The 16418-nt window shown below is 37.8% G+C and overlaps 1 non-coding gene across 1 annotated transcript; it reads left to right on the top strand.

The window, feature by feature from the left end:
• Nucleotides 1-14478: 14478 nt before the first annotated feature.
• TRNAP-AGG (transfer RNA proline (anticodon AGG)) lies at nt 14479-14550 on the top strand. The gene has a single exon. It is a non-coding gene; the product is annotated as a tRNA-Pro (tRNA).
• Nucleotides 14551-16418: the final 1868 nt, after the last annotated feature.

Here is a 16418-nt window from a genome sequence, read left to right as displayed (position 1 = left end):
GTGAAAAATGTCACCGATTCAATCATCGGCCTAGAAATTTAGTGCCAGGAATGTTGAACCGGTCTTTAACCGACTTGGGCTGTTTGGGACACCACGGGAGTGGACTGGGCCTCGAATTGGATAGTGGGAGCGGGTTAGATCGCCGGTGGGGGTCGAGCAGTTGGCGTGGATTACCCCACCTCCGATGTGCGTAGGCGCTAGGCTTAGGCTCTGGGTTAGCCTTGGGCCTGCAAGCACTAGGCTGATTCTCCTGTCGCAGCTGCTTGGGCTTGTACTGCTGAGGTAGTGGCTCAGGCATGCTCGCGCTGGGCCTAGCTCAGCTGCCTTGCAGATTGGGTCGTGCACCAAGTAGACGAGGCTTTGGCCTGCGCTGCTAGGGCAACATCTTAAGCTGCTTCTAGCGTCTGGGTTTGCTACTGCAAAGTGGCATGGGCCTAGGCTTGTGGTTGCCTCGCTGCTTACCGTGGGCTTGCTGCCATGGAGCTGGCCCACTCCCCACTGCCACGGTGGTCCCTGTGGTTGCCATGGTGGTGGTGCTTTATGGTGGCAAAGTTAATCATTTTGCCATCGTTTTGAGCCTCGTGGGTTGTCATGGTGCGCATAAAAACCAGAAAACTATGAAACCGAACCGAATCGAGTGAAAAAAGGGTAAAAACCGTGTTGACCAAAACCTATCAACCTTTGACTGAGAACTGGATCGAACCACTTTGAACCGATTTAGGTTTGGTTTTGGGCTTTGGAAAAGTGGTTCAAACCGAACCAAACCGTGAGGATATATTTATATGGGTTTTATTGTGCCAATTCCAAGTCTATCTTGTTTTTCTTAAGCCCAAATCATTTCTATTGTCTCATTAATTCAAAAGCCCAATCCATACAACTACATAAAATACCCTAGCTCTCAATCTCCATTTCTCATTATTGCTCCACACTCAAGGTCAACCGCACATTCCTCTTTCAAACTCTCACCTTCAACCTTCTCTCTCTTATTCATCAATTCTCGAATTCACACCCAGCCTTCATCTTCTCGTCCTCTCCCGTTCCTTTCTTTGCTTGCTCTACACCCAGCTTTGTCTTCTCGTCCTCTTTGCCTTCTTGTCCTTGTCTTGTCGTCCTCTTCTTCCCATTTCTTTCATTGCCGACTCCACAACCACTCTCTCTCCTTCTCTCCATTGATTTTTGGTTGCAAAAATGGGTTTGATCTTGAAGGGAAGGATTTGTAAGAAATCGGTTTGAAACCGGAAGCCGGTGAAACTAAACCGGAACCGTTACACGCCGAACCGCATGGTTTTAATGATTATTTTAGGTAGAACCGAACCGCACTGGAACCGTCAAGAATAGCTAGTTCGGTTCCAGTTTGAGAGAGAAACCGGATCGAACTGGACCGTGCCCACCCCTAGTGATGAGGCTATGTCTTGTCGTCCATCATTTGATCTAGATCTTTGAACGTAGGAAGTTTCATTCGTCGTGTTTTTGAATTTTTTGTCATTGTATTTTTTTTTCCTCACCTTTATTCAAAGAATTAAAAAAATTCTAGGAATAAGAAAGTATGAAAAATTTATGAATGAATGAGAATCGAGAAATTTTGAATGTGAGAGTCTTCTTCGAGCGTGTGAATTAAACTCTCAATGAAAGCACCAATTTGTGGATACAAATTTCTTCTTTCTTGTTCTTGGACAAAATTGCACCTACAAAACAAACAACACCTTAGGTCAAGGCCAAGAGCCTCACGCGCCCACGATTAATTTTGGGGGGGGGGGGGGGGGGGGGGCTTTGGCCGAAGAACCTCCAATGCCAAAGTTAGAATTTTGAGGGAAAAGTGTTTGGAGAATTTAGAGAATTTAGCAAGAGTGTAGAACTTAGGTTGTGGAGAAAATGAGGGTGTTTATATAGGGGTGTGGTCAGCCCCTTTGGGAGGAGGAGAACCGGCCACTTGTATGGTTTTTTGGGTGAGATTCATGATTTGTTAGCTAATTAATAAATTAATTAGGTAATAAATCAATTAATTAATTAATTAATATAATTAGAAAGGAATGATTTGGGGGTTACCTTGTGGAGAAGATTTGATGAGGATGGATGAAATAGGTTTTGAATAAATACCTATTTTGGGCACTTTTGACTTAATTGAGGGATGATTGTCCACTCCTTGTGTGTAAAAATTCCGGTGTGCCTCAAGGGTAATCTTGTTTTTTTTAACCCAAAAATCTACGTGTCACCTTCGTATTTTTCTTGATTATTTTTTGCTCCACGAAACTGAAACCTGTCTTAAGGGCTAACATTAAGGGCACATCGTGTGATTAGTTTTCGTTGGGTACTATTTATATTTGAATTTTAAATTTTAAATAATTTATGCGCGCACGATGTACGATGAATGAACACGATTGCAAGATCCCTAGGAAAAGGATATGGCGAGGATAATTTTTCTAACATTAAGGGCACGTCTGATGTGCTGGACAAGATTGGATGGAGGTGGATTGTCTGCCCTCCCATTTGCATACTCTCCCCATGCCCTTCTGTTTGTGTGGTCACGGTTAAACCACGTCAACATTTTATATTTCTATTACTTTTTGTTTTATTATTTCTATAAAAATTTAATATAAAATGTTGACGTAACTTAACCGTGACCACACATCACAGGAGGGCATAGGAAGAGTATGAAAATAGAAGGCCAGACAATCCACCTACAGATTGGATTTGGTATTCAGACTGGTTAGGTTGGGATTGGATTGAATTATTTAGGTAGTTATTATGAGGTGGCAGCCTTGGTTAAATTGAAGGGAACTGAAACCTGTCTTAAGGACTAACATTAAGGGCACATCTGGTGTGCTGGACAAGATTGGATTTGGTGTTTCAGACTGGTTAGGTTGGGTTTGGATTGAATTGTTTAGGTTGTTTGTCTAGTGTTTGGTGTAGACTGTCTCCATCCGACTAGGAAGGATGAGATTTTAAAAGTCAACCCGTTCACTAACGACCCCCACTATGACGCACAGCCCGTTCACGATGCCTTTCATGACGACACAGCAACGTCGATCCTTGTCGCGATGACCCATCCAAGTCACCGCTCTGAACCTGCCCTTGACTCCCTAAAACTTGCAAACAGATCCACTACATCCCGATGACGACCCACCCACTTAACAACACTGCTCGCAACTCACAACACCACTCGTGACTCTCCTCACCCCTTGTGACCTGGCACTACACAATGCTCGCAATCCACTGCAGAATTGATGAAATTAGATGAATCTCTAAAGAAAGGCGATGAGTGGCCCTCGGAGAAGAGCGTCGGGTTCGTAACCTGTTGTTCAGGTTGGGTTACGTAGTCCGTCCTACTTTGGAGTTGAACCCATGACTCAAAATCTTGTCCATGACACAAATTGCGTCATCAAACACGGGTTGTGACTCAAATCCAATTTTAATTGGAACAACCAGTCCTAGCTAGCCCATCAAAAGGGGTTTATACTTGGGAGCCTTATATAAAAAACACAACCTACATTACCTAGAACGCTACCACATTTCAATAATTTCATGGAGCGAAAAAAGATCAAAACACACTCAACCCAACCCAAAAATAAGGAAATCAATGTTCGAAAATTCCATTCTTTACCCCGGACCAAACCCATTAGTAAACAGACATCAGCTTACACAACTTCAACAAAATTACTTACATGCCATTAGCTTGATCCTTGTGGACCATTTTTGCAGAAGCAGTTTCAACTATATATATAATTAGTTTTGTATACTTTTTAGTATACTTTGTTTGTATACGTTAAAAAAATATCTTATCAAAAAGATAGCTTAATTATCTGTAGAATCATTTTAACTATTTGTATAATTAGTTTGTATACTTTATTAGTAAAATCAGTTGGTATACTTTTAAAATCAAAATCTTGTGAAAAGATATAGTTTAACCATATGTAAAATCAGTTATATCATTATTACTAGAATTAGTTTAACTATTTGTAGAACCATTTTTATATACTTAGTATAATCAAATGTGAAGAAAAAAAGAGAGAGAGAAAAAAAAAAAAAAAGAAAAAAAAAAGAAGAAGCTAAACTTATGTAATAGGCCAAGATTTGGTCTTTTTTGATTTTCACTGGAAGCAACAAGTGGAGGAGAGAGAGAAAGAGAAAGCGAAGCAAGAGATGGAGAGAGAGAAAGAGAGAGAAGCGTGAAAAGGCCTTTTTGTAGAGGAAGTAGGAAGGAGAAGAGAAAGAGAGACAACAATACAAATATAAGATTGTATCCATCTTTCAAATATAAAGGGGCAAAATTGTAAATGCAAAAGAATCTCAAAAACAACCATGACATCACCTGCCACATGAATAAATTTTGTCATCCTTGAAATAAATAAAAATTTAAACTCTATGCAAAATATATCTTATAAATTGTTTGTATATGTAATTTTTTCTTGTTGGGAACATTTTGGTTGAGTTGGATTTGGGCCTCTGTGGAAACTCTCTACCCTCCTAGTTCATTTTCGGCACGAAGTCCTAAAATAATTAAAAAAAAAAAGAAGCACGTCTTATGAAGCATTCTAGTTGAATCAATGACTCCAATTTAGCGATGATTGCATGATTACAATGAATTGGAACTTGCCTTGGTGAAGCGTGGCGTGGAAGCTAAAAACATATTGGTTTAGCAAGAGAGAGATTGTTCATACCTGCATGGTTTTAAGAATGGCCAATCCAAGGTTCTGAATTCTCTGAGAATATTTATCGTAGCTAAGGAAATTTAAAGGAAGTTAAAGCAATTCCCAGAAGTGAGGAAAGCTTCCTTCTCAAGAACTAAGGTTTTCTACACTTAGAGAAAGCTTACTCTTCTTGGTATGATATTTCCTTAGTCCCTTATTATCCTCATCCTTCAATTCTTCTTTGTTGTTCTTGGCTTCCATCTCCTCTTATAGGCGTAGAGTTCCTTACCAGTTTCCACTAGGGAATCCTTTGATTTCTTCATTTCTTCCTATTTTTCGTTAAGTCTTCCCTTCTCATTTCCATGGGTGTAGCTATAACTTTTCTTTTTGGTGCAACATTGAACATCTTTACTAGCCTCGTGAAGACTAGGTGGAACACACTGTCCAGAGTCTCTTATTCCAGAATTAGTTTCCACATACCTTTATTTTGGCAACGCTTCTCCTTGTTTTCTTTTCTTGTTTTTTCTATGTAAACTTGGAAGGGAATGGTCTCTTCTCTCCTTATTAATGAGGCGTGTGACTCTATGTTTGAACATGATCCTGTAGGCAGTTCAGCTTTGGGGTTTGGTTGTTTCCTAAGTATCTTAGTTGGTTTGTGATAGGAGCATATTTAGGCGACTTAGTTAGCTTGTTTTCCTTCATTTATGTTGTTAGTTCATAGTTATTTTAGTATTTTAAGCTATTTTCGTGTGTTTCTAGGTTCGTATGGCTAAGGTAGCAAGAAGGTGCATTTTAGAGTCTTTTGGAGCAAAATTGGACTTGGAATGGATAGCATATGCTTGGAGCAAAAGGAATGGACGAAATTGAAAACCTAAAGATGTTAGGATTCCTAATCAAAGAAGGATTCCTAATCAAAGAAGGATTCCTACTTGAAGTAGGAAAGTTAAGCCAAGGTTTCCTATTTTGGTTTGACCTTTCCTAATCCTAAAAGCCCCTAGGTTCCAGCAACATTGAGGACTCTTATGCATTTTAGGACACAAACTAAACTTTCCTTGCATCCTTATTTCCCTTGTCGTGCCTTCCATAAACCTGCCTTTCCTTGCTGTGCAAGGGGAATGCGTATTCCCTATTTTGTGTCACAAGATCACATTCCTCTTTCACCTTAGTTAATGCCGCACCTTGCATTCCTATTCTATCCTAAATCCTTGCCTAATTTCAGCCTTAAAACACATTCCCTTTCCTACTCTTTTTGGCCGCAAATTTCCTTTCCTTTTTCCCTTTGATTTATGACTTTATGTCTCATTTTCGTGATGGATTTGGGGTTTATTTCTTTCCTAACCCATTCAATAAAACCTAAGATCTTTTCCTTCAAATAAACAGTCAATGCCGCACCCATAGGGAACCCTATTCACTGACTCACACAATTTGTCATCCTTCATCAATCACACCAACCTTTGCCGCAGCCTTCATCCATTCTTCCACCACTCCCATACTTTCATACCTTGAAACCACACATCCATACACCATTCTTATCCCTTGCCACACCCCCTACCAACCTAAATCCATTCTTAACCTAGAAATACATCCAAAATCACCCCTAAACTCTTGTGTCGTAGCATAGCAAGGAAGAAGAGGAAAGGAAGAAGCCTTGGACGTTTTTGCATTCAAGTTTGATTGTTGGAGCGTTTTTAGGTGTAATCTATCTTTTGTTTTCAATGTTTAATTCAAGTTTCCTTTGTTTTGTTGTGAACATGAGGGGCTAAACCTGTTTTAGCTAGGGGAGGCTTTGAAACTATGATTATATTTATGATATGAATTGATTAATTCCAGTTGTGATTTCATAACTTGTGAATGCAATTTACTGAACCGTTTGATGGATAACTTATTCTTGTATGTTGATTAGGGAGGCCTACTTAGGCCTTGTTTGGTACGTTGGATAACACATCGGATAGGACTAATAATACGGAATACAGTGTTTGGTGTCCGTTTGTATTAAATAGCCACCAGATTAAATAATCCGGGCCCACCTCCTTTATACGGTAAACACCCGTTTCCTTATCCCCTCTAAAAGCACGGTACAATTTAGCCGGAACACACTCTCGCTCTCTCTTTCCTCTCCAGACGGTACAAGAAAATCTTTCGATATCTCCTTCCTTTCCAGACGCACCGGTCCTTTCCACTCCCAGGTTTGTCTTCTCATTCTTCTTTTTCTTCCCAGCTTCCGCCCCTCCCTCTGTTCTTCCCCCTCCTTCTACTTTTCTTGCAATTTTCTTTCAATTGTTTGAATCTAGTTATTGTTTTCTCTGTAATTATGCAATTGATTATGTAATTTTTTGTTTTAATTAGAATTTTTGAATTTTAGGGTTTGTTGTTGGGGTCGAATTAGAGTTTGTTGGGGTCAAATTTTGGCACGAGAATTGTTAGAGTTTGTTGATTTCGTTGAATTTTCAAGATTTTGTGTTTCGATTTTTTATTGAGTGACTGATGCATGGTGAAAGTTTGCTTTGATTTAGCTGTTATGTGTTTATTGTTGATATGATGATGTTAAAATAATTGAGTTATTAAAGGAGTGGTCAAACGTTAATGGTAAAAAAATTTGAACTGAAATGCTCAGGTGAACAAGATTAGTAATGGGCAAATGGGATATTATATAAAATTTGTGCAGATGATTAACTCTAAAGGTTAATCTGTACTTGATGGGCAAGAACTGAAGGTTACTCTGTACTTGATGGGCAAGTTGCAAGATTGTCAAGGGCGGTTAAATAGAAGAAGAGATAATTTGGGCAAAAAGGAAGTGATTAAAGTGTGTTATATGGTATCCGTTTACATGTTAGAGTCATTAGGCTGCATATGTTGGGGACTTAGTATGCTATATGGAATATCTTCTATTTGATGCTTGTACAAAATTGTTGTGTTTTTTGTGGTAGTATTTTCTCATAAGTTTTATATGTTAACTGAGAATAACACACTGTTTTGGTTCATTTTTCTGTTTGTAACAGAAGCTTTAAGCTTCTGTGAAGGAAAAGCTGGCTAGTTTCACTTCAGTGGTGTGTTGATCCTTCCATGGCACTTACTTCAGTGGTTTGTAACTGAAGCTTTGTCTTCGCTTTGTTGTTTGTCTTGTTAGGCTTTCAAATCTTGTTCCTTGCTTTTTTTAGTTATTTTATTCATTGCATTTATCAGATTTTTAGTGGGGTTGTCTTGGTTTTGTTGGTTAAATTTCTCTTATTGGTTGTTTGGACTTAGTGTTTGCAACATTAATGCATCTGGCCTTTATGATTGCGTGAAATATTTGTTTTGTTGATGCTCCCTGTGTTTGTTGGTGTTTAAGGAGAAAGCAAAGTAGAGGGAAGAGTTTGCAAAGCAGTAGCATGCATATATTTTGGCTATCTGGACAAACTGTTTCTTACTGAAACCAACTTGCATTTATATATTTTATGAACTTGGATATGTGGTTGGATTAATCTATATAACGTAATGACTGTAGTTGTATTTTGTGAACCTTCTTTTATGTTATTGGAAAATATTTTGAATACGAAGATTTGTCAAATTTTTTTCCCTTGTCCTATCCGGTTCAGTACCAAACACAGTATAAATAATATGGTTATTAGTCTGATACTGCACAAACGCCCGACTAATTTAGTCAGTACTATCCGGTGGCTATTTATCCTATCCGACAGAAATAGTTAGTACAGTCCGAGCTGCCAAACGAGGCCTTAATGTGCATGCTTGAATTTGGTGCTAGAATATAAGGGAGTTTCACATAATCGTTACAAGCTTATATTCACAAGTAGTTAAGGTTGTTTTCACAATCATATTAAGTAAATTCCTAGCATGAGTATCATGATGTCATAGTTACAAGTGCTTTGTCAATACTTATGATTTTCATAGAATGTAATAATCTTTGATTGCATCTCTATTATGATGTCATGTAGGGAACTTTTGAAGAATGCTTTGGGTTGTCGTATGATGTCATCCAATCCAATAACTAAAGGAAAATTTGAGGGTTAATTAGTGATGTCACGGTTAATCTGGGGTGTTGAGGTTCATGGTTTATCGAAAAAGCAACTGGAAATCAATTTATGTTTAAATGTAACATGTGTGGAAAAGAATCCTCTAGCTAGCTAATCATCCATAGTTTTTCCCAAATTCGTCCAACCCTTGCTTAAGTCTTTTAGTTACTTGTTTTTACTTTAATTTCATCAAAAACCCAATCCCCTTTACTTACTTGTTTCAAATCTGTCCTATTGAATGTTTTTAAGTATTTTGAGTCAAAACCAATTCTATTTTCGTCCAAATTAAGTCCTAGAGTCTAGTTTGAGTCTTTTTGATTGTTTTGTGTTGTTTTGAGTCTTTTGAGTTTATTTTGAGTCATATAGGTTTAGTTAAGAGTCTTTGAGTTTGTTTAAGTGTTTTTAAGCATATTTTTGTATCTTTGAGTTAGTTTTTATTAGGTTAGCAATCCCTCCAAATCCCCGGCCTAGAACGATCCCTACTTATATCTTTACTACAATTGTCAAAAAGAGGGTTTAATTTGAGTGCTATTATTTATCACATTAGTTTGCAAGGAAAGTGGCATCAGTTCTTTTTAAGTCATTAACAAGGGACTTATTCTCATATTCCACGTTGAAACTTGGTCTGTTATGTCTCAAACTTATCCACGTGAAACCAAGGATCATGGTCTTGGACTTCGAGTGCTCCCAAGAAGCCCAAAGTCTTCCACAATCTTAGCTCCACGTAGAGCCTAATAAACTTCTAACCATTCACACCACGATCCACTTGGCAAATCTCGACATGCTGCTTGGGCTCATTTTAGCTTGTAGCACATGGTTGATGGGATTTAATTAAAACTTTAGTGTCGTAATCATAGATTGGCACGATAAATGTGCATGAATTTGCATGGGTTTGGCATGGTTATACAAAATGTCCAATTTATATAATTATTATTTTATTGGCATGGCGTGATTGTAAATCCACATACCCCTCGTTCCACACCTTTTCATGAATTTAAGCTTCGCTGATTGAGCTTTGCAAGATGTTGGGCTTGGAGGTGAGATTTTTGGGCCCTAATATTAGGCTCCTTGGCCCAAACTTTCAAAACATACTTTGTGATTGCTGACTTTGGAACTTAGCTTGATTGCTCAGTGATGCTCTTCGAGTAATTAGGTTTATTTCGATATATCAACTAGCTTGGCATGATCGCTTGATTGTAATTAGCTTGATTTTGACATTGACGTCTATATAGCATGTTTTCCCTTTTTCGTTAAAAGTTGCTTTGTTGCTATATTGGAATTGAATAAAAACAAAACACTATAAAGAGAATATTCATTGGAGGGAGGTATAAATTGGCCAAACAGCAAAGTGAATTTTCCCTAGATACATCTATTCAATTAAACTTGTTGTTGGCATGGTATATAAAAGGGAAAAACAGGTACTGTATGGTAGCATGGTTGTGGAAGATGTGCTTGGGAAGAGTTCATTCCGACTCTGGAAAATGTGGAAAATATTTTCCACCACCTTGTTGTAGGAAATATAGACCTTTCCACAGATAGCGTTGCATAGGATTTGTGATTGTTTCCTTTCTTTTACTTTCTCTATGCATGTATGTATATGTGAGATTTCATGTGCGTGTGCAAGTGATCCTAGGCATGGAAATTTATCATGGGCAAATATTGGCATGTTTTTTTTTCAATTAATGTATATGTGCGTGCATAAGCTAGGCAAGTTTGACGGAGGCTTTCCTGTGTGGACTACTAGGTTGTGATATCTTCTCATCCTTCATGGTGATTTTCTTCTATTTTTTTTCTTCATTATGCCTGACTTGCGATTTTTCCTTAGGTCGTTGCCAACAACTCGGGCATGATAATCCTTTTTGTTTGTACTATACTTGACCAATCCCAAAACTACCAACCACCGGTCAACGTCATACCTTCAAGGACCCGCTGAGGGGTTTATGCTAAGGTACCCTTGCCGAAGTACAAGAGTTTCCCTCCAACTAGTAGGCCAATCACAACACGACACATGTCAATGTCAGAATAAAGCTCATAGAGTTCCACATCGACTGCGTACAAAAGCTGGAGACTCTCCTCAACTATAAAAGGAGACCACTCTCCTACAGTTAATCCCTAATGTCATTATTATACTTAAACTAGTCATTAGAACTCACTAATGATGATTATGCTTGAACCTATGTATTTGTGTAAACCTTTTACTATTAATGAGAACTCCTCTACTCCGTGGACGTAACCAAACTTAGGGTGAACCACATACATCTTGTGTTTGCTTCCTTATCTTTATCTATTTACATATTATCCTCACTAGGTGACTGGAGCAACCAAGCGAAGGTCGCAAACTTGACACTTCACGTTGTTCCAAAGCCTTCATTGATTCTATGCATCAACACTTTTATTGGCACCAGATTCGTACAAATCTCTGGCCATGCATGGGGATGATGTTGTGAAGGAGACTTTGGGTGCAACTCATGTGTGACTTTTCTATTAGTGATGACACCGTCATGGCCACTGTCCACTGATTCTTAGAATATTGACCACGCCATGGCACTACCATTAATATAGATTTGAGATCTTACCACTCTTGAGGTGAGGATGCTTACCACTATGCGTACTGCTAATGGCAACTATGAGTACTACTAATGGCAGTATGTTGACAAAAGAACATGTGTCAACTAGAGCTCGCCAAATAAATACGTCATTGTTCGGCCTTCAAGGTACAACGAGTTCCGATGGTCTGGGAAAACAACTTCCATATCCTCATCTGTGAAGGCAATAGCATTTTTATTTTCCAGGAATGCCCTACGTGGCTGGGCAACGAAGCATTGAGGTCCACAGTCCACGAAAATGTGCATTAGGGCTTTAGTAGTGGCCGTTCTTGGTTTTGGACCATATTCGAGTTCATCAAAGAGTGATTTGAACTTTTGGTTTCTTTGGATGACTTGCGCCGCAGTTGGTCTCCTTTTGGGCAAGGTAGTGCTTGACTGCTTAGTCTAAATATCGAAAAAGTCGTACAAAGTTACGGTTGCCATCTTTTGACATGCTTGCTGTCTGAGTGAAGTTCCTGCAATATATTCATCCGGCATCTTGATGGTGAAGACTTCGTCATAAAACCCTTGACCCAGGTTTATGATGTTTCTATCTTCATCATTCCATCCCTCTGCTTGGGGCCATGGTGTGTCGTAGCTTTGAGTACTTGCGCCAGTATGCCTCTTCCGTGTTCCTGGAATATTCCCAAATAGCTTCAAGCAGCTTGGGATTGTTCTTCTATGGTTGATATACGTCATTATCACCAGAGCATGATATCATAGCAACTACCTCTTTCCCCTTATGTTTTGGTAGAGGGTTAGTATCGACGACTTGTTTCTTGTAAGGCAGTTCTAGTGCTTCTTTGTGGATTTTTGCATGGAGGATCCTTCTTAGAGTTTGACAAGCAACATAAGGATGTCCCACGTACTGGTGGATTTTTTCGGCATGGCATGATCGTAAATCCATATACCCCTCGATTCTGCACTTTTGTATGAATCTAAATTTGGTTTGTGACGCTTTTATGAAAATTGGGCTTTGAGATACGTTGAGCTTATAGGTGAGAGTTTTGGGCCCTAACATTTCTTTATACTATGAGTCTACAAACTAGCTATAGCAAAACATGTCTCATCTCGCAAAAGGTCATATGTTCAAATCAATATCCAAGTAATTATGCACATGCATTTACACCTTTATCAATAAAAGATAACGAACATGCATTTATCCATGCAGACGATATCAGATATTCAAATCCTTACGCTCAATATTACTTGTATGAGAAGAAAAGGTTATAAAACAAAGGATTGACTTAGCATTACCAAATCTCTTTTCTCTCTTGTATACAAAATCTATGGGGTCAAATATGTGACAACATCAACTTCCTTCCAACTCTTTGGCCCTCTATAAAGAAATGTTGCCCTGTACCTAACACATGCCGATGATTTTCTGTTTCCAAAGTCAAAGTGCACCTGCCGCTCGAGTTGTCTTCACATAGATGGTGTAAAACCAGTACAGCAACAGGATTTTCTTGTATGCACCATGTCACATCCCAACCTGGGCCCCTACTGTATCACGATATTGTCTACTTTGTGCCCCAACCACGCCCCTCATGGTTTTGTTTTTGGGAACTCACACGAGAACTTCCCAGTGGATCACCCATCCTGGGAATGCTCTTGCCCCCTTCTCGCTTAACCTTGGAGTTTTGATGAACTCCGAAGCCAATGAGCTCCCAAAATGCCTCGTGCTAGGTAGAGATGAAAATATACATATACGACTAACAGGATCCACTCTCATGGGCAATGTGAGTATATGAAATTAGATGATTCAGTGGTTTCTGTTAGTAAAACGATTGGATTGTAGCTCACTGCAGCTGATTGCCTAAATGGAGGACCACATCCTATCATCAATTTCAAGCGTTCTGTACAAAATACATGTAACGTAGGAATTTAGTCCAGTGGTAGGATGCTCTCTAAGGGAGCCAAAGTTTCCGAGTTCAATTCTCGGAATTCCCGTTGATTTCTTAATGTAAATTTCTAGTTGTTCTAAGTTTAACAAAGCCAATATACTTATTGATATTTACTTAATTGCTTATTTAATATGCTTTCAGCTTTCAGGTTAGCTATTGTAGTTTGATGTTATTTCTCTTTTCCAAATCGAAAGAGTTTCTAAGTTCAAGTCTCTCCTCCTCCAATACTTGAAAATATAGCATGTACATTACGATTTGATCTTCAATCCATTCTGCCGTCTAGTGTGCATTACCTACTCTTCCGGTTCCTATTAATGAAGTTTTATTGGATACACAAGTTTTTGGTACTAACAAAATTTGTTGAACTCGTATATGACCTATTCTGGCCCATGATTGTTCGCCTTCCTTTTTTTTTTTTTCCCCCTTCTTTTTTCCTTTTGTTTTGTAGACAATTTTTATATTAGCTCGTACTATGGGACTCAAGAAGATTTTACTTGGGATATATGCTCTTGGAAGGAAGAGTTACTTTCTTGTCACCATCACACGGTAACTATCTATCAGATAAATAATACATTTTTTTTTTACTAGACGAGTGAGCCACTAAGACACTATGTTGATTGCAAGAGAGTCATATTTACGCATATGTGCATTTAACCAACAAGTTTAGCAATAGGTATATATTCCTTCAATCTCAATTCTAAAAGATTTCAATAACCTTTACCAAACATCATGACCAAACAAAGCAAAACATGCATACATAAATTATTGTAGGAGATTAACTAAGAGTGTGTGTGTGTGTGTATGTATTGTCCCTAGCTACCAACTACCAATACCCACCCAAGTTTGGTTTATGAGTATAATTATATTCGTGTTTAAGAAATGACATTGATATTTTATTTTTGGCCAAAGATTAAATTTACTATATATCATCAATTCTAAGTTATGGGTCAAATTGGGTTTGCCATTACCAACTCTCTATTCTCTATTCTCTCTGACGTACAAAATCTACGAGGTCAAATTCTGTGACACCATCAAACACACACCAATGACCTTCTGTTTTCAAAGTCCAATTCATGGAAATGCATGCGCATGCATGTTTAGTAATGTTACGAAATCAGTACAACAGAAGAGCAATGAGGCTGAAATCTCAACGGTTAATGGCATAAGTCAAAATCAGACAATAATGGCATTACAGTAACTCAGTAACGAAATGAAATATTGCTACCTCTAGTTTGGGCTGATAAGTTTTGGATTGTAGCTCACTGTAGAGGTGATAGCTAATTGCCAAAAATGGAGGACCACATCCTATCATCCCTTTAAACTTTTCATACAACAAACAGATAATTCAGGGGATTTAGTCCAGTGGTAGGATGCTCGCTTAGGGAGCGAAAGGTCCCGAGTTCAATTCTCGGAATCCCCATGTTTTTTCTTTTTCTTGTTTTTGCATACGAGGGAAGACGGGAAAAGATTTATGGAAATAGCCAAAATATAAGAGCAAATAGGTAAGGAGATTGTACCTCCGTTGGTATCATGAGCATTTTACCCTATACTTGAGACCTTCAATTCTTTCCTACTTCACTATCACTTGTATATAAGGACGAAGCCAGAAATTTAACTAAGAGGGGCACCTTAAAAAATTTGAGCATTAATTACAAAATACCTAATTTTATTACTCTATTGTCTAATTTTGTCTTTAATTGTTGACAATCTAATGCTCATTTGTACTAATTAACCAAATATATGCAACTCAACAAGGTTTAAACATTTGTGCATGAGAAAAATATACAAGACGGAGGGGCATTTAAAAACTAAAAGAAGATTTTCACTATTTTAGTATGATTAATTGAATAATCTGCAAATCAAAAAAAATAGGAATGATTAATTGAATAATTTAGAGCTTTTATAAAATAAAAAAAAGGATGAGAGGGGGCATGTGCCCCCACTGGGCCTTACCTCCCTCCGTCCATACTTGTATAAAAATAAAGAGCAAATATTGTCGAACCCTAACACTAACGTGTGTATGTTGGCCTACAAGACACTAAAACTCCTTGATACCAAGTCGGGTGCGTAAGAATACTCCAACAGGGTGGATAATCGAAAAAATATGGTGGGTGCTGAAAAAAGACTAATTGAAAAACTCGTTAAGTTTTTGTTGTCAAATTTGAAAAAACAAAAAAAACAAGGACGGTTTGACATATATTGATGACTTGAAGGATGGGGCAGAGAGACTTGAGCCTAATGAGCTCAGCAACTGCGTCCACTATTTTGCATAAAGTGCACGGAGGACTCAAAGATAACAACAGCTTCAATAGTTTATAGTTAAGAGGCATTTGTCAAGGTTAATCTATGGTCTTTTTATGTCGTTGTATTAGTGAAATACATTTGATTTGATGTTATGTTATTATTATGGGAGCCCTCCTTTGCATTCTAATTTGTCAACCTTGTGACATCATTTGTATTATATAAAAGCTGTGAACTTTGTGTGAGTTTCTGAAACTTATATGCTAGCTAGGTTACGTACGTGTGTCTCTAGGCCTATAAACAAGTATCCAATGTTTAATAAGTAGACATTAGTAAACATAAACTTAATCAAATTAACTAGAGCAGTATGTTCCTCGTAATTTAGATGAATTTATCATAGAATATCTTATGTGTGTGTGTGTGTGTGTGTATAAAAGTAATTAAGGTTAGGGTAATTATAATGCTAAACAAATAATAATTTTTTGTAGAAAAAACATTCGTGCATGTATGCAAATGCTTCTGTTCCTCCTTATCAGAAAACTAAATGAAGGTTGCATTTGCTGGCTAATTAAGCTGCTTAATTATAATTATAACGAAAATAAAAGAACAAGATTTCTGAAAATATATATAAAGGTTTACAAGAATATTTATATAGGTTTAGGGACATGATTAAGAATCTGATAGGACTTTGTAACCACTACAACAAACATTAAGAATTAGGGAGCTAGTGAAGATCTTTGATATTTAGATTACTTTTGGGCTTACGAACTATAATTCTACATGTTAATATAATTTTCTGAGAAATGTTGCATATCATGTGGGGAAACTAGATAGGGTATAACAAATGCTTAAACTGCTGAATAAATTGAAATTTTCAAGTTGATTGTTTTTGTTTGTACTCTATTTGGATTAAGAATTATGATTTGACTTTGGAAAAATTAGGGATAAGCTTGACTTTCTTTATATTTCACGATATATGGAGGACATTATATGTGGAACACCGAGAACAACAGTAACAGAAATCCCCATAACAGTATCTTCATTACC

The sequence above is a fragment of the Pyrus communis genome, chromosome 16 (assembly GCF_041283825.1).
Source record: "Pyrus communis isolate YQ-2024b chromosome 16, ASM4128382v1, whole genome shotgun sequence".
In the NCBI taxonomy this organism is placed as follows: Eukaryota; Viridiplantae; Streptophyta; class Magnoliopsida; order Rosales; family Rosaceae; genus Pyrus; species Pyrus communis.
This window is presented reverse-complemented; position numbering and strand designations above follow the sequence as displayed.